The 18,855-nt window shown below is 50.7% G+C and overlaps 1 protein-coding gene across 1 annotated transcript in view; it reads left to right on the top strand.

The window, feature by feature from the left end:
- The window catches only part of LOC137527510 (collagen alpha-1(V) chain-like), a 276,687-nt gene that overhangs the window by 134,388 nt on the left and 123,444 nt on the right, over nucleotides 1-18,855 (top strand). The gene's annotated exons all lie outside the window — the stretch shown is intronic.

The following is an 18,855-nucleotide window of genomic DNA, read 5'->3' as shown; positions in this document are numbered from 1 at the left end:
TAGCGACAGCAACCTCCATTGAGGTATACGGAGCTTCCGGCGGGGGGAGGAGGAACGTCGGCGACAGCTTCCGTCGCAGCCGCTGGTCCCTCTTCCGCGTGTGTACGCGGAGGGACCTGGCGAGGAGCTGTCGCCGGCCTGTCGCCCACACGCTCACGTGTGCTGGCGACAGGCCACTTTTGCAGCCCGTGAGTATGGGCTATAACAGTCACCAGCAAGCATCCACCCAGGCAAGACTACAGGATAGAACGTAACTAACAGCAACTGCAGCCTATAGTCACATTCCCAGAAACTAGAGTAGCAGGAATACTACCAGTCACCAACGTGGTGATGGCAGAATCCAAGCTATCAGGATAATGGACTTCACTGACCCACCGCGGATGCAGCGAACGTCCATCAAGCATGGAACTAGTCAATACACAATGATAAGAAAAATAACAAACGGCTCAGCTAATGGATAAATATATATTAGCAAGTCTGCATATATATTTATCAAGAACTAGCTAAAGCACAAGTAATAAGGTCGCATAGAACTACAATAACAGAACTATACAGAGTAACAAGGTGCCCAGTAGATCAGCGTACTGACCGCTATGTCGGGTGGGGTATGAAATGGGAGGCAGACCTTTATGCTGGCATCAGCCAATGGATGCAGGTATGCAAATCTCCACACAGCTGAATGGTAAACATTCAATCCTGAGCTGGCTTGATTACCATTTGCTAGCTGGCTGTGAATGCAAAGGACCCCCATAAGAAATACATGCAGTATTATGTAACAACATGCATGCAGGAAATCCAGGCCTATCTGGCCGCAGCTCAGCTGCAACAAGCAATTGGTGGAATGATGACCGCATCCTGAGCTGCCCAGAACTGCAGAGCGATTGCAAATGACAATGAGACCGATTGCAAATGCACAACCAAATGCAGGCTGACAAGCCAGAACTGTCCATTTGCAGCTCCACTGCAACTGACAGAACACGCTACAGGAGGGATCCTTACACTTGTGTTTTTTACCACCAATTAGGTTTCCTCTGGGTGGTACATTATGCCAAGAATTATTTTATCTGAAATGTTTTTTAACAGGAAAATGAGAAAAAAATGGAAAGAATCATTATTTTTCAGTTTTCGGCTATTATCGTTTTTAAATAATGCATGCTACAGTACTATAATTAAAATCCATGTAATTTACTTGCCTATTTATACTGGTTGTTACACCGTTTAAATTATGTCCCTATCACAATGTTTGGCACCAATATTTTATTTGGAAATAAAGGTGCATTTTTTCCATTTTGCGCCCATCCCTATTTACAAGCCCATAATTAACAAAATAACAGTAATATACCCTCTTGACATTCAAGATCACAACTTCATGTCCAGCAAGGTCCAACCCTTCCTATTTCACATACACTAAGCCATTTCTGAGGGCCCAAAATCACATTTCTTGTAATCACTCCGGAAAGTGCTGTTTTTTATGTGATAACATCTCAAAAACACCCTATTCAGGTTTAGCAATGTTTTGCTTATTATGAGGTTCCACATGTGTTCCTGAAAGTCAAGATGCCTTAATGCAGAAAGTATTGAAATAAATATACCGGTAAACCTTTGATTGAATGAGAAGCTGAGTCCAGAGCTTTGGCCAGTACTGTGTGTACATAAAACAATCCATCTATTAGAGAATCTGGAAGAGGACACTCTTCTGAGGACCTTCTTCTGAGGACCTTCTTATGAGGACACCGTAGACCTTTGGCTGTTTTTTAGTATACATTAAACAAACAATCCATCTATTATGGACGAGTTCTGTCCGGGCCATACGTTTACCCTCTTCTGAGGACACCGTAGACCTTTGGCTGGTTCTGTATATATGTTACGGCCAGAACCCGAAGTTTGGCCACTTCTAGTTCTGGCCGACCACTTCGGGTTCTGGCCGGCCAATGTGCGAAGTGGCAGCTGCGCTGCGGCCAATGTGAGGAATGGAATGATTCATGTAACATGCATGTATCGCAACCTAGTTAATTTAATGAAATTAAGCCGGCGGCAATGAGACAGATGAAGCCGCCGGCTTTTGCTCTGCCTCTCTCTCTCTCTCCCCCCCCCCCCCCTCTCCTTTTCTTATTATGGGCAGTACTCGTGTCCCCCTCCAGGGTCGTTCGTCTCGCCAGGAAAGCAGAGTGGGGAGGCTGCAGACATTGCTTCTGCCAGCACCCGCTCTGCAAGAACGGCAGGCTTCCCTGCCGCGACGAACGACTCTGGAGGGGACACGCGTGTCTCTGCCGGCGGCCCATAATAAGGGAAGGAGAGAGAGGCAGGGAAAAAGCCGGCGGCTTCATCTGTTACATTGCCGCCAGCTTAATTTCATTAAAATAAGTTGTGATACATTTGGCCGCTGCGCTGGGGCCAGCAGATACATTAATGTTACATAATTCATTCCATTTCTCACATTGGCCGCAGCACAGCGGCCACTTCGCACATTGGCCGGCCAGAACCCGAAGTGGCCGGCCAGAACTAGAAGTGGCCAAACTTCGGGTTCTGGCCGTAACATATACATAAAACACATCTATTATGGACGAGTTCTGTTCAGGCCATACGTTTACCTTCTTCTGAGGGCACTCACAGACTTTGAAGTCATTGTTGAGCATTGCCTTTGCTCTGGGTGAATCGTTCCATTTGCCGTCCATGTGTATTAATAGACTTTCACCTCCAGTTTTCCTCCTGCTCCAGAATATCGCTGCACGTGATCTCATTTATTTAGGCGAAGGAGAGTCCAAAACACTAAAACCTGTTTTAAAAGGTGGCCTTTGATGCGGAGTTCCTCCATGCCAATATGGGTTAGGGCAGCCATTATCTCCATCTTGTGGACCTTCTGTCTGGTATTAGCAGGCGGTTTCTTCTGGGCAATAAAACAAGATAAAAGCAGATGATGAGGCACCTGGCAGGGAATCACAGAGAAGCATAAACAGAGGTTTGTGGAGAGGAGATTTCCGTGATTATTATAATTTGGAGGCCACATGTGTGACTGAGATCGCTCTGCACTCCGCACAATCTGGATATAAAACCATGGTAGAAAATCATTCCATTCTGGGGAGATTCCATTCTGGGGGCATTCGTACATTTACCCTACAAAGACCCCCAGAGAGGGCAGAATGTCACTTCCTGTGTGTGGGGCCAGATCTCTGCACAGGGCTATCCAATGGGGGGGGGGGGGGGGATCACAAAGGAGCGGGGGGCATGATGTCACCATGAAGAAAGGATGGCCAATAGGCTGCAGAGTCTGCAGGAAGAGGGCTGTGCAATCACAAGTGTTAAGCTGCATACACACGGGTTACAACTGTCGCCGCAACCACGTGGCACGCACGTGTTGCGGCGACAGGTCGCCCGTGTGTGTATGACGTGCGCGCCCCAAACCGTCGCCCGTCGGAGCTGTCGCCCGGCGATTGACTTGGTCAATCACCAGTGACAGCTGTCGCCGCAACTGTATGCGGACTAGCGACAGCAACCCCATACACAATGTATGGAGCTTCCGGCGGGGGGAAGGAACCTTCGGCGACAGCTTCCACCGCGTCTCTGAGACGTGTAGACGGCTGTCGCACGGGCAGAGCTGTCGCGTGTGCGTCCCCTGTGCGCTGGCGACCAGCCACAAAAGCCCCCCTTGTGTACGTACCATAAATGGTCCCTAAATGTCCATAAGCAATTATAAATATCGGTTTCATTCATCATTTCAGTCCACAATATGAGGTTTTCTTACAAACATGGAAGTCATCTGTAGCACAGCAGCGTAACCAAGCAGAGGATGCCGAGATCACCTGATGAGCCTCTGACAGGTCAGACTGCAGTTTCATGTAGCCGTGTTATGCTGGGAATACACCATACGTTTTCCCGCTCTATAGATGGGTTCGATAGATAATTTCTGACGTCAGATATTCCTTCCGATCGTTTTTTTCAGTCGATTTCTCATAGAAGCGAATGGAGAAAAACGAGCGGCAGATAAGAGAATCAAGCGCAGAATCGAGAGAAGATAAGAAAATTGAGCGGAAAAACATATCGTGTTTACCCAGCATTAAAGCGGATCCGAGATGAAAAACTAACTATAAGAAGTAACTTGTCTATATATCTTATCTAAAGTTTAGGTAGTTTACACAGCATATCTAGCTGCATACAGCTTCAAAAGTTTATGATTATTTCTTTACTGTGATACAATGACAGCAGCCATGTTCTGTTTGTCACATTGTCACAGGCTGAGGGCTGGAGATGCTATCAGCTTGCCTGTGTTTAAATTCAGTCCCCTCTCCTCCTCCCTCCTCCCCTCTGCCTCTGAAATCAATGGCTAGTAACCTCCTCCTGCCCAGTCTGAGCTCCCATAAGCCCTTGCTACGGTGCCGAGGCACAAAAGGAGCTGTGGGCGTGGCTTGTTTAGTTTATAGGGAATTCGAGCATTAAAACAAAACAAAACCAGTATTAGGCTTGAGGAATGCCCTATAAACTATATGAAAGGAACACAATTATGCAATGAGTAAAAGTTCATCTCGGATCCACTTTAAAGAGAACCTGTAACGAAAAAAGTTCCCCTGGGGGGTACTCACCTCGGGAGGGTGGAGCTTCAGGGTCCCAATGAGGCCTTCCCCTCCCCTGTAGCTGCAGGCAGTCCAGCGTTGACTCCCCCGAAGTGTCCGGCAATCCTCCCTCAACAAGCCTGACAAGCGCTGATTTATTTACCTTCTCTGGCTCCAGCGGCGGCGCTGTTGCAGCTCTCAGCACCGAGATAGGCGTAAATAGCCGATCTCCGTCAGGTCTGCTCTACTGCGCAGGTGCAGGAGACTTGCAGGAGACTTGCAGGAGACTTGCAGGAGACTTGCGCCTGCGCAGTACAGCAGACCCGACAGCGATCAGCTATTTCCGCCTATCTCAGAGCGTAGAGCCGATACTGCGCCTGCGCTGGAGCCAGGAAAGGTAAATATTTACATCCCCGCTGTTCCGGGAGCTTTATCGCCACCGCTGTGGGACAGAGGAGGACGGGGGAAGCCTCAGTAGGATCCGGAGGCTTCCCTCACCTGAGGCGAGTGCCCCCCAGGGGAGGTTTTTTTCGTTACAGGATTTCTTTCGGCGAAAACGCGAAAAAAATCGCCATTCACACTTGGCAATTTTTTAGCGATCGCGTTTAGCGCTTCTATAGCACTGAAACGCGGTCGCTGGGAAATCGCCTGAAAATGGTGCAGGCTACACGTTTGCGTTTGGCAATTTGCGTTAATCACCGGCGATTACCGCAAATCGCCCAAGTGAGAACGGGGTATTATTGCACTAGCGCTTTAAATAGGCTACATTTCCACTGTAGCGTGAAATTTTGCCTGCAAAAAATCATATAAGATTTTTCTGATTGGTGAACATTTGCATGTAAATTTGTATGCGTTCTGATTGGCATTAGTTAAATATAACATAATCTGCCTAGTAACAGCTTAGTCATGACTGCTGACAACTTCCTGTAACCATGGATCTAATGCGAATTTTAGGGCAAAGAACGCAAAAACTCGCATTGCCTATACAAAGCATTGTACGTGAATCTTACGCGATGTCCGAAAAAATGATACAGGACCTCAGATTTTTTTCATGCGTACGAAAATTCGCATTGAATGGAAACCGCCCCTTTCACTACCATTAGTTATTAAAATCAATGCCACACAATGACACAAAACGCACACGTGTTAACCAGGCCTTGGGCCCTTTTCCACTAATACAAAACTCGAATCGCTCACGTTTTGCAGATGGGGATAGCACTGCAAAGAACATGTAAATAGCGGTGTTGTATTTCCATTAGTGCAATTCTTTTTTTTCTGAATCACAATCGTGGTTCTGCTGCCGTTTTCAGCACATTTGTGCTCCTATACAGAGTACAGACCCTGGGAAAATCGCACAGCAATTCCCCAATCCCGGCCTCTTGCACACGACACGGGATTCCAATTTGTGATGTTAACGTGATTTTAGATGCAATTCCGATTTGCAATTTTTAATCGGTACTGCATGCTGCGTTTTTTTCTTGTTTTGATAGCATCTAGGGAAAACCAGAATCGCAAATCAGATTTGCAGTGTGCAGGGAGCTTCCACCTTATTTACCTGCAGGGCCGGATTTACCATAAAGGCCCATACACACGTCGGATTTTCGTGAACGACGGGTCGTTTGAACATCCCGTCGTTCAGTCGTTCGCCCGCTAAATCGGGCGTGTGTACAGACTGTCGTTCGCGTGATAAGACGGAGTTTGATCGATCCGCCGGGCGGAGGGGGCTGTGGGTGAGGGGACTGTGGAGAGGGGGATGTGGGCGAAGGGGCTGCGGGCAAGGGGGCTGCGGGCAAAGGGGCTGTGGGCGAGGGGGCTGTGGGTGAGGGGAATGTGGGCGAAGGGGCTGTGGGCAAGGGGGCTGTGGGCAAGGGGGCTGTGGCTGAAGGGTTGCAGACAAGGGTGCTGTGGCGAGGGGGCTGCACTGGGACAGAACAATTCCAAAGAGAACTATAGGGCGAGGTCATGCTGCCGGCAGACTTCAGGACCCCCGTAGGGGAATATGAGGGGTCTGATGGGGTACATAATTAGGTTGGGGGGCAGGGAGGGAGGGAGAGAAATAAAGAAATGATCATTTGGCTTTTAGCAGTGAATCCTCCTGTTACGCCAGTTATAGCCGGTATCTGCAGGACGCACTACAGAGCTTTGTAGGATCGCTGCTGAAGGTGAATGGGCAGATTCCTCAGGAGGGACTTCCCTGTAAGCGACAACTTCAGAGCGCTTCACTTCTAAGTGGCAAAATCGCAAACATCAGCGTTTCTCAGAGCGTCTTTCAGCTGCACGTGTCCCAGGCATTGCAGCGTGTTGCGGTGTGTTTACGTGTTGTAGCCGGGCGTGTCCAGCACATGTGTTCCGTGTTATCTCACACGCGTGTTTCTGTGTATATGTGTTGTAGCCAGGCCCGTCCATTACATGTGTTCCGTGTTATCTGACACATGTTGCGGTGGAAAGTCTTGTAGCTCTGGCTGCTGACTCAGGATGGAGGGGATTACGCAGGAATCGCCGGGCGCTGAGTGACAGAACGAGGGCGTTGTGTCTGGGAGATGAAAGTGTTTATAGCAGGGTCTGTGCCGGGGGGACGTCCATACATCTTCCCCCAGATCTGCAGCTACATTTCCTGGCCTCTTCCCATCCCGCCTGCGCCAAACTACATCTCCAAGGACAGCCAGACGCGGATAGCGTGGGAATGTGTCCGAGGGTTTTCTTTCTGCTTTATATCTGTACCGTCCCCCAGCACCTCCTGACCCCCAGATCGCTGCGGTAGTCTGCTAACAGGAAGTGAGAATGTACTGCCTGTCCCCGGACCTCCATAGCCCACGTGTGAGCTGTGGTAGTCCGCTAACAGGAAGTGGTGATACACTTCATGTCCCCCGGACCTCGATAGCCTGTGTGTGAGCTGCAGTAGTCCGCTAACAGGAAGTGAGAATGAACTTCCTGTCCCCCGGACCTCCATAGCCTGTGTGTGAGCTGCTATAGTCTAACAGGAAGTGAGAAAGTACTTCCTGTCCCCCAGACCCTGTGTGTGAGCTGCTATCGTCTGCTAACAGGAAGTGAGAATGTTCCCCGGACTTATATAGCCTGTGTGTGAGCTGCTATAGTCTGGTAACAGGAAGTGAGAAAGTACTTCCTGTCCCCTGGGCCTCCATAGCCTGTGTGTGAGCTGCTATAGTCTGCTAACAGGAAGTGAGAATGTACTTCCTGTCCCCCGGACTTCCATAGCCTGTGTGTGAGCTGCTATAGTCTGGTAACAGGAAGTGAGAAAGTACTTCCTGTCCCCTGGGCCTCCATAGCCTGTGTGTGAGCTGCTATAGTCTGCTAACAGGAAGTGAGAATGTACTTCCTGTCCCCCAGACTTCCATAGCCTGTGTGTGAGCTGCTATAGTCTGCTAACAGGACATGAGAATACACCATAAAACATGGTGGGTTTTTTATTAACTCATCCCCACTTTATCAAAGTGATTTTTTGGACTGCTGCTGTCTGTGACCCGGTTATACAGATTCCCCTCAGGACAGGAAGTGTAGACACAAACAGTAATCCCCTTTCTTTCCCAAATCTCTCCACATTCCCTCAGTCATGTCCGCAGTCACAGGAATAGCGCAGACTCCCTTCACACAGTGATTTCACTCTCTCCAGGAAACTTGTGAATGCCGGTCCCCTCTCCTCCTGCATGTCCTGTATTTCTGCCTTTCCAGTTGGTTTCTCTTCCAGGTGACAATCTTTTCTTATGAGATTCTTTCTGTAGGATTTTGCAGACATAATGATTGTTTTTTATCTATAAAAGAAGAATTCACACCTCATTTCTCATCAATACAATTACTTCCATACATTCGAATTATTACGACTGATTGGCCAATCCTGTTGTCTGGTGGGCGGGCTGTGATTGGCTGCTTGCATTAGACCTGATCACATGATTATGTCCAGCCAATAAGAGACTTTTAGCTCAGTCACATCTACATCCCAGCTCTCCAAACTGAAAACAAATTTAGCTCAGCAATAAGGCGTTTTGGTGTTTAATTGTTTATTCCTATCCGGAGATCCTCAGCTATAGTTGCTCTAGGATGGGACGAGATATGTCTGCCCATACACAATCTGGTCAATCTGATTACGCTAAATGAATCTGAAGATTATCTGTGATGTAATGAGCTGCATCAATTGTAATACTGATCGATTTGTGGCAAAAATAGATTGAAATTACAATCGGGCGGTACATTTCAATTAATTGGATGCATCAGGGGAGGCGTGGTACATTTTAATTAATGGGGTGCTTCAGGGAAGGGGGGGTACAATTGATGGGATGCGTCAGGGGAGGGGCGGTCCAATTGATGGGATGCGTCAGGGGAGGGGCGGTCCAATTTATGGGATGTGTCAGGGGAGGGGCGGTACTCTGATCGGATGCGTCAGGGGAGGGGCGGTACTCTGATCGGATGTGTCAGGGGAGGGGCGATACACTGACCGGATGCGTCAGGGGAGGGGCGGTACTCTGATCGGATGCGTCAGGGGAGGGGCGATACACTGATCGGATGCGTCAGGGGAGGGGCGATACACTGATCGGATGCGTCAGGGGAGGGGCGATACACTGATCGGATGAGTCAGGGCAGGGGCCATACACTGATTGGATGCGTCGGGGAGGGGCGATACACTGATCGGATGTGTCAGGGGAGGGGCGATACACTGATCGGATGAGTCAGGGGAGGGGCGGTACTCTGATCAGATGTGTCAGGGGAGGGGCGATACACTGATCGGATGCGTCAGGGGAGGGGCGGTACACTGATTGGATGCGTCAGGGGAGGGGCGATACACTGATCGGATGAGTCAGGGGAGGGGCGGTACTCTGATCGGATGTGTCAGGGGAGGGGCGGTACTCTGATCGAATGCGTCAGGGGAGGGGCGGTACTTTGATCGGATAAGTCAGGGGAGGGGGGGGTACGCTGATCGGATGTGTCAGGGGAGGGGCGGTACTCTGATCAGGTGTGTCAGGGGAGGGACGGTACTCTGATCGGATGTGTCAGGAGAGGGGCGGTACTCTGATCGGATGTGTCAGGAGAGGGGCGGTACTCTGATCCGATGAGTCAGGGGAGGGGCGGTACTCTGATCGGATGCGTCAGGAGAGGGGCGGTACTCTGATCCGATGAGTCAGAGGAGGGGCGATACACTGATCAGATGCGTCAGGGGAGGGGCGGTACTCTGATCAGATGTGTCAGGAGAGGGGCGGTACTCTGATCGGATGTGTCAGGAGAGGGGCGGTACTCTGATCCGATGAGTCAGGGGAGGGGCGGTACTCTTATCGGATGCGTCAGGAGAGGGGCGGTACTCTGATCCGATGAGTCAGAGGAGGGGCGATACACTGATCAGATGCGTCAGGGGAGGGGCGGTACTCTGATCGGATGTGTCAGGAGAGGGGCGGTACTCTGATCGGATGAGTCAGGGGAGGGGCGGTACTCTGATCGGATGTGTCAGGGGAGGGGCGGTACTCTGATCGGATGAGTCAGGGGAGGGGCGGTACTCTGATCGGATGAGTCAGGGGAGGGGCGGTACACTGATCGGATGTGTCAGGGGAGGGGCGGTACTCTGATCAGATGTGTCAGGGGAGGGGCGGTACTCTGATCGGATGTGTCAGGGGAGGGGCGATACACTGACCGGATAAGTCAGAGGAAAGGCGGTACTCTGATCGGATGCGTCAGGGGAGAGGCGGTACTCTGATCGGATGAGTCAGGGGAGGGGCGATACACTGATCAGATGAGTCAGGGGAGGGGCGATACACTGATCGGATGAGTCAGGGGAGGGGCGGTACTCTGATTGGATGAGTCAGGGGAGGGGCGATACACTGAGCGGATGAGTCAGGGGAGGGGCGATACACTGAGCGGATGAGTCAGGGGAGGGGCGATACACTGATCGGATGCGTCAGGGGAGGGGCGATACACTGATCGGATGAGTCAGGGGAGGGGCGATACACTGATCGGATGCGTCAGGGGAGGGGCGATACACTGATCGGATGCGTCAGGGGAGGGGCGGTACTCTGATCGAATGCGTCAGGGGAGGGGCGGTACTTTGATCGGATAAGTCAGGGGAGGGGGGGGGTACGCTGATCGGATGTGTCAGGGGAGGGGCGGTACTCTGATCAGGTGTGTCAGGGGAGGGACGGTACTCTGATCGGATGTGTCAGGAGAGGGGCGGTACTCTGATCGGATGTGTCAGGAGAGGGGCGGTACTCTGATCCGATGAGTCAGGGGAGGGGCGGTACTCTGATCGGATGCGTCAGGAGAGGGGCGGTACTCTGATCCGATGAGTCAGAGGAGGGGCGATACACTGATCAGATGCGTCAGGGGAGGGGCGGTACTCTGATCAGATGTGTCAGGAGAGGGGCGGTACTCTGATCGGATGTGTCAGGAGAGGGGCGGTACTCTGATCCGATGAGTCAGGGGAGGGGCAGTACATCGCTGCAGATGGACAGATTTTCAGCATATTTCATGGTGAAGTCTATTGATCAGCTGTGTGCGGTGTGTGTGATCAGACACAGATCAGAGAGGAACGATTGGTGTGTTTGCCGCATTGTATGGCCACCTCTCCAGCTGCGATGATTCACTGTACAAGCTAATCTCATAAATTCCTTGGAGATGAGCTCCGACTTGTGGTCTGCGGCGAGCGAATTCCGGGAAACATTCAGCTAAGCTCACACCCTCCCCCCAGATCACCTCTAAAGGGGCACTCTACACACAACCAGCATCCCTGCATCTGCTGGAGGCGGGGCTGGCGGACACATGGATGACGTTACTGCAGCAAAGCTCACCACAATGTGTTAGATGATGGAGGAGGGCTGGCCAATCGCAGGGTCAGACTGCCAGACTGCAGATGCTCTGAGGATAAATGGTGCATAGCAACGGACTCTGTATCTCACTACCAACCGGCTGCGGCATCAATATCAGTATGATCAGATTGGCTTGATACGGATGGATAATGTATGGGCAGCCTCACAGGTGACACCAAGACCCCGCCTCTGCGGGAGGGCAATGATCATGCTAAGGTGATTGGGGGACACGGTCGGCAGGAGATGGTCTGACCTTTGTGGGGTGGGGAGCGTGCAAGACGGCTGGATAGGTAGAAGGTTGGGGGGAAGGGATAATATTTCATGTTGGGGGTGATTTTGGGTGGGGGGAGCAATTCTTTGACGTTTGCTGACATTTCAATGCAGAGGTCCTGAGAGACCAGCACAGACATCTCACCGCCAGAGACCCCCAGAAACTGCCAGGGAACCCCAGAGACCCACAGAAATGGGCAGAGACTTCCAGAGACCCCCAGAAATGGGCAGAGATTGCCAGAGAACCCCAGAAACGGGCAGACTGCCAGAGACGCCCCCCCAGAAATGGGCAGAGACTGCCAGAGACCCCCAGAAATGGGTAGAGATTGCCAGAGAACCCCAGAAATGGGCAGAGATTGCAAGAGACCCCCAGAAATGGGCAGAGATTGCCAGAGACCACCAGAAAAGGGCAGAGATTGCCAGAGACCCCTAGAAATGGGCAGAAATTGCCAGAGACCCCCAGAAACTGCCAGATACCCCTAGAAACTGCCAGAGACCTCCAGAAACAGCAAGAGACCCCCAGAGAATGCCAGAGACCCACCAGGAACTACTGCCAGAGATCCCTAGATACTCCCAGAGAATGCCAGAGACCCCCCCAGAGAATGTCAGAGACCCCCAAATACTCCCAGAGACCCCCCAGAGAATGCCAGAGACCCCCAGAGAATGCCAGAGACCCCCAGAGATACTCCCACAGAATGCCAGAGACCCCCAGAGATATAGGAAGCGTAGAAACTGTCCCAGGTCTATCAGGCAGGGCTCTGTCCCCTCAGCCATGAGACGCGTGTAACACGAGTGGCTTATCATGGCACGGGGCCGGTGGCGATGGCGTTTTCCCTGCGCTGAGGCCCAGATCTCATGTTTCCGTGTAACCCAGTAATGCAGATAAATGTGGCGGTGATTCCACTGAGGAGGAATGAAAGTCCTGAGACAATATTGCGTATGGTCTGTAGGAAGCAGAGCGTGAAATACTTCATTTTCTGCATGTTATATAATATAGCGGCCCATGCTGCAGAGATTAGAGGGGCGGACGGGGCCTTCTCCACTTTAATTCAGAAAAAACACAACATTTATTTTCTATACTAACCATAAAATCTACGCCAGGTTCTGATTCATTGATTTTAAAGCGTGAGAAAAGTTTTCAGACGTTGTCTGCCCCTCCCCCAACACGTCACACAACCCAATCCCCTTCCTGCTAAATCCTCACATGACCTGTGTGCCCGTTTCCAAAACCCCTTTGGAGCACCTCCCCCGCCCAGCTGTCTGGATGTGGCAGAGCTGAAGGCAGGGGGTGCAGGAGGCACTCAGACACGTTGGTTTCCATGGTATTCGCTGTCACGGTAGAGGGACGCAGCCTTTCCAGACACTGCATACACTACGTATCCCAACAGACAGGGTAAAGCCTAAAGCGACAGTGGCTGGCTGGTGTAATGGTTAAGGGCTCTGCCTCTGACACAGGAGACCAGGGTTCAAATCTCGGCTCTGCCTGTTCAGTAAGCTGCACCTATTCAGTAGGAGACCTTAGGCAAGTCTCCCTAACACTGCTACTGCCTACTGAGTGCGCTCTAGTGGCTGCCTCGCAAGCGCTTTGAGTCCGACAGGAGAAAGGCGCTATACAAATACTGCCATTATTATTATTCCCACTACTGCTTTCAATAGAATGACAGACATCAGGGGTGTCGCTAGCCTCAAAGATCAGTGGTACGTGCCCCTGGCCTATTCTATGGTGCCCCGGATGTTCCCCAGGCAGAGAAGAGCCAGCATGGCACACAGTAACCAGCATACCTCACAGAGGCACCAGAGCACCCAGCATGGCACCACACAGTACCCAGCAAGCCCCATAGAGGCACCATAACACCCAGCCTGACTCCACAGCACACAGCAATGGGGGGGGTAAGATGGGTGCGGTGGTGCCTCTACGTGGGCATACTGTGTGCTGTGGTGCCATACTAGATGCTGTGATGCCTTTATGGGAGCATGCAAGGAGCTGTGGTTGTTCTATAGGGGCATGCTGGGAGTTGTGATGCCTCAATGGGAGGCCGTGGGCACATGGGAGGGGGTCCACTAGGAGGTCAGGGAATGCTATGGGGGGATTGCCAGACAACCTGGTAGCAGGACAGCCCGCCCAGCAGAAAGCCAGACCAGCCAGAACAGAAGTCGGGTAACTATTTATGGGATGTGCTGCATTTTTGTTTTGTATTAATAGAGAGGAAGGTTTAATCCAACATTTTGCTGGGCAGGCCTAGTTAGACCGCTATTAAGTTCATGTAAATCTGGCTCCCCATGACCACACCCACATTCTGGTGCATGGCTACGCCCATCTTTTGCCTGGAGTGCCCAAAAGTGCCCCAGATCTCTTAGGATCCTAGGAACGCCCAAGTCGAACGTCCCTGAGTTCTAATCAGGCATTTGCCTGGACAGCCTGTGCCCAGAAATAGCCCCGCTTATTGGAGCAGAGTGTCCTGTACACGCAGATGGGCACCCAGTATAACCCTTAACTGAAGAGAAATATGCAGAGATATACTGTATAACACACCACAATCAGGAAGTGCAGCTTACTTTGAAAACAGAGAGAATACAGAGTGAATACAGGAAATGACAATACCATGAAGATCACCTTCACATTTTGCAGACAGTGACATCTTGTGGTTGTTTTACTACACTGCAGTTTAAGGTAACTTGTTCAACCTTTAGCACTGGTCTCAGCAGAAATAGAGGTATTTAGTTAATGAGATGCAAATAGATGATGCAAACTGAATACATCATACAAATGTATGCAGCTTGGATACTGACCAATCAAGTGCGTTTATTTCCAGAATGCATTATTTATCAGAAAATTAGCATAACAGAGGCTATATTAGCATAACATTTACATCAATCTGAAATTCTTAGCAACTCATGTATTTCAAGGGTTTGGTACCTTCCTTCTATGGCATATAAAGCAGCCAGTTCGTAGCAGACACTGGTACATGGAGGGTCAGAGTTTGCTGCCAGTCAGTGTGTTATGAAATGAGTAACAAGGGCTCCTGCTCTGTGCAATTATCTACTCCTGTAGCATGGAGGAAGCCTATGCTATGGTACAGAGTACTGTTGCCAAGGATACAAAGAAGAGCAGTTTGATCTCACTGCCAGCAAAGTCATAGCTGGAGAAACATGAAAGGGCAGACGTGAGTCCCGCTCTGTCACCAGCATAATGAGGGAGGAATTTCTCACCCATGTTTCGTTATTCTGACAGATTCCTTCATCAGGAAACGTTTCTCTATTACTAATTACAGAAACATGAGAGGGAGACTCTCTTTATCCTCACATCGGACCTCAGCCAAATCTACATATATTTGTCTTACTTCCCCCCTGGGAGGCATGAGAGAGATTTGCTGTGGAATCCTACGAATCCCGTCCCCAGAACCCCCACACATTCCAACCAATCAGACGAAAATCTCAGCATAATTCTTAAAGTGACACAGAGTTCAGGACTGGAAAACCTATAAAAGTGTGGAAAAAAAGTCGGGGAGTTGGGGGGGCCTCATAATTAGATGGGTAATTTTTGTGTTTTCATGCGTCAACATTTTTGTTTTCATCTCAGATCCTGTATGACGGACCGCCCATCTGCAGGCCTGCAGGCTGGATATGTCTCAGATCAGTGCAGGGCTGCAGGCTGGATATGTCTCAGATCAGTACAGGGCTGCAGGCTGGATATGTCTCAGATCAGTACAGGGCTGCAGGCTGGATATGTCTCAGATCAGTGCAGGGCTGCAGGCTGGATATGTCTCAGATCAGTGCAGGGCTGCAGGCTGGATATGTCTCATTCAGTGCAGGGCTGCAGGCTGGATATGTCTCAGATCAGTACAGGGCTGCCGGCTGGATATGTCTCAGATCAGTACAGGGCTGCCGGCTGGATATGTCTCAGATCAGTACAGGGCTGCAGGCTGGATATGTCTCAGATCAGTACAGGGCTGCCGGCTGGATATGTCTCAGATCAGTACAGGGCTGCCGGCTGGATATGTCTCAGATCAGTGCAGGGCTGCAGGCTGGATATGTCTCAGATCAGTACAGGGCTGCAGGCTGGATATGTCTCATTCAGTGCAGGGCTGCAGGCTGGATATGTCTCAGATTAGTACAGGGCTGCAGGCTGGATATGTCTCAGATCAGTGCAGGGCTGCAGGCTGGATATGTCTCAGATCAGTGCAGGGCTGCAGGCTGGATATGTCTCAGATCAGTACAGGGCTACAGGCTGGATATGTCTCAGATCAGTGCAGGGCTGCAGGCTGGATATGTCTCAGATCAGTATAGGGCTGCAGGCTGGATATGTCTCAGATCAGTACAGGGCTGCAGGCTGGATATGTCTCAGATCAGTACAGGGCTGCAGGCTGGATATGTCTCAGATCAGTACAGGGCTGCAGGCGGGATATGTCTCAGATCAGTACAGGGCTGCAGGCTGGATATGTCTCAGATCAGTGCAGGGCTGCAGGCTGGATATGTCTCAGATCAGTGCAGGGCTGCAGGCTGGATATGTCTCAGATCAGTACAGGCTGCAGGCTGGATATGTCTCAGATCAGTGCAGGGCTGCCGGCTGGATATGTCTCAGATCAGTACAGGGCTGCAGGCTGGATATGTCTCAGATCAGTGCAGGGCTGCCGGCTGGATATGTCTCAGATCAGTACAGGGCTGCAGGCTGGATATGTCTCAGATCAGTACAGGGCTGCAGGCTGGATATGTCTCAGATCAGTACAGGGCTGCAGGCTGGATTTGTCTCAGATCAGTGCAGGGCTGCAGGCTGGATATGTCTCAGATCAGTACAGGGCTGCAGGCTGGATATGTCTCAGATCACTACAGGGCTGCAGGCTGGATATGTCTCAGATCAGTGCAGGGCTGCAGGCTGGATGTGTCTCAGATCAGTGCAGGGCTGCAGGCTGGATATGTCTCAGATCAGTGCAGGGCTGCAGGCTGGATATGTCTCAGATCAGTGCAGGGCTGCAGGCTGGATATGTCTCAGATCAGTGCAGGGCTGCAGGCTGGATGTGTCTCAGATCAGTGCAGGGCTACAGGCTGGATATGTCTCAGATCACTACAGGGCTGCAGGCTGGATATGTCTCAGATCAGTGCAGGGCTGCAGGCTGGATATGTCTCAGATCAGTACAGGGCTGCCGGCTGGATGTGTCTCAGATCAGTGCAGGGCTGCAGGCTGGATATGTCTCAGATCAGTACAGGGCTGCAGGCTGGATATGTCTCAGATCAGTACAGGTAAGTAGGTTCCCCAGTAGTTAGGTAGGCATAGGTAGGAGTCCCAGTATAGGTAGATACGCATAGGTAGGTGTCCCAGTAGTTAGCTAGGCATAGGTAGGAGTCCCAGTATAGGTAGGTAGCCATAGGTAGGTGTCCCAGTAGTTAGCTAGGCATAGGTAGGAGTCCCAGTATAGGTAGGTAGGCATAGGTAGGTGCCCCAGTAGTTAGGTAGGCATAGGTAGGAGTCCCAGTATAGGTAGATAGGCATAGGTAGGTGCCCCAGTAGTTAGCTAGGCATAGGTAGGAGTCCAAGTTTAGGTAGGTAGGCATAGGTAGGTGCCCTAGTATAGGTAGGCATAGGTAGATGTCCCAGTATAGGTAGATAGGCATAGGTAGGTGCCTCAGTAGTTAGCTAGGCATAGGTAGGAGTCCCAGTATAGGTAGATAGGCATAGGTAGGTGCCCTAGTATAGGTAGATAGGCATAGGTAGGTGCCCTAGTATAGGTAGGTAGGTAAGCATAGGTAAGTGTCCCCGTATAGGTAAGTAGGTGCCCCAGTAGTTAGGTAGGCATAGGTAGGTCCCCTAGTATAGGTAGGTAGGTAGGCATAGGTAGGAGTCCCAGTATAGGTAGGCATAGGTAGGAGTCCCAGTATAGGTAGGTAGGTAGGCATAGGTAGGTACCTCAGTAGTTAGCTAGACATAGGTAGGAGTCCCAGTATAGGTAGGTAGGCATAGGTAGGTCCCCTAGTATAGGTAGGTGTCCCCGTATAGGTAAGTAGGTGCCCCAGTAGTTAGGTAGGCATAGGTAAGAGTCCCAGTATAGGTAGGTAGGCATAGGTAGGTCCCCTAGTATAGGTAGGTAGGAGTCCCAGTATAGGTAGGTAGGCATAGGTAGGTGCCCCAGTATTTAGCTAGGCATAGGTAGGAGACCCAGTATAGTTAGGTAGGCATAGGTAGGTGCCCCAGTATTTAGCTAGGCATAGGTAAGAGTCCCAATATAGGTAGGTAGGCATAGGTAGGTGCCCTAGTATAGGTAGGTAGGGCATAGGTAGGTGTCCCTGTATAGGTAGGTAGGAGTCCCAGTATAGGTAGATAGGCATAGGTAGGTCCCCTAGTATAGGTAGGTAGGTAAGTGTCCCCGTATAGGTAAGTAGGTGCCCCAGTAGTTAGGTAGGCATAGGTAGGTGTCCCAGTAGTTAGCTAGGCATAGGTAGAAGTCCCAGTATAGGTAGGTAGGCATAGATAGGTAGGTCCCCTAGTATAGGTAGGTGGGTGTCCCCGTATAGGTAAGTAGGTGCCCCAGTAGTTAGGTAGGCATAGGTAGGTGTCCCAGTATAGATAGTTAGGCAGGGCCTGGCTGGCACAGTAATAGCAATTACCAAGGTCCAGCTGCAATAGATAGGGCTGTATAATGCAGTGTCAGTGGGCAACACAAAAAAAACACATCAGGAGAACATTAGCTCTCAAAAGAGCAGTTGTGGGGTGCTATTTTAGCAATAACAATCAGCCAGGAGCAAGCTAACAAGCCTATAAGAGTCTAACTAATCTTTCCCTATGAGAGTCTGCCAGCAGCTGTCCCTTCTCTAATTAATGCAGGCACACGAGTGAGTGTAATAGCCGGTGGAGCCTGCCTTATATAAGGGAGGGAGTGGCTCCAGGAGGGAGTGTAGCCTAATTGGCTACAATGTGCCTGCTGACTGTGATGTAGAGGGTCAAAGTTGACCCTAATGGCGCACCATGGGGTCAAAATGAACTTCCGCAAAAATTCGAATTCGCTGGCGAACGCGAACCACCAGAAGTTCGCCTGGAGCTGTTTGGACCATCTCTAGTGCCCACATCGGGACAAACCGATCCTCCGGCCCCCTGCAGCCGCCCTGTGCCCGCGCCATACCTCTATGATCCTCCATTCTCCTGCTGTCAGCTTAGTTTTGTTTTCCCCGACTCAGAGTCATATGCCCTGAGGTGGGTTCATATAATTGAAAAAAACCTAGGCTACCTGATCTAGGGGGCTGAT

Source organism: Hyperolius riggenbachi, chromosome 8, assembly GCF_040937935.1.
Source record: "Hyperolius riggenbachi isolate aHypRig1 chromosome 8, aHypRig1.pri, whole genome shotgun sequence".
Lineage (NCBI taxonomy): Eukaryota > Metazoa > Chordata > Amphibia > Anura > Hyperoliidae > Hyperolius > Hyperolius riggenbachi.
The sequence above is the reverse complement of the archived record's forward strand: the minus strand, read 5'-3'. Positions and strand labels throughout refer to the sequence as shown.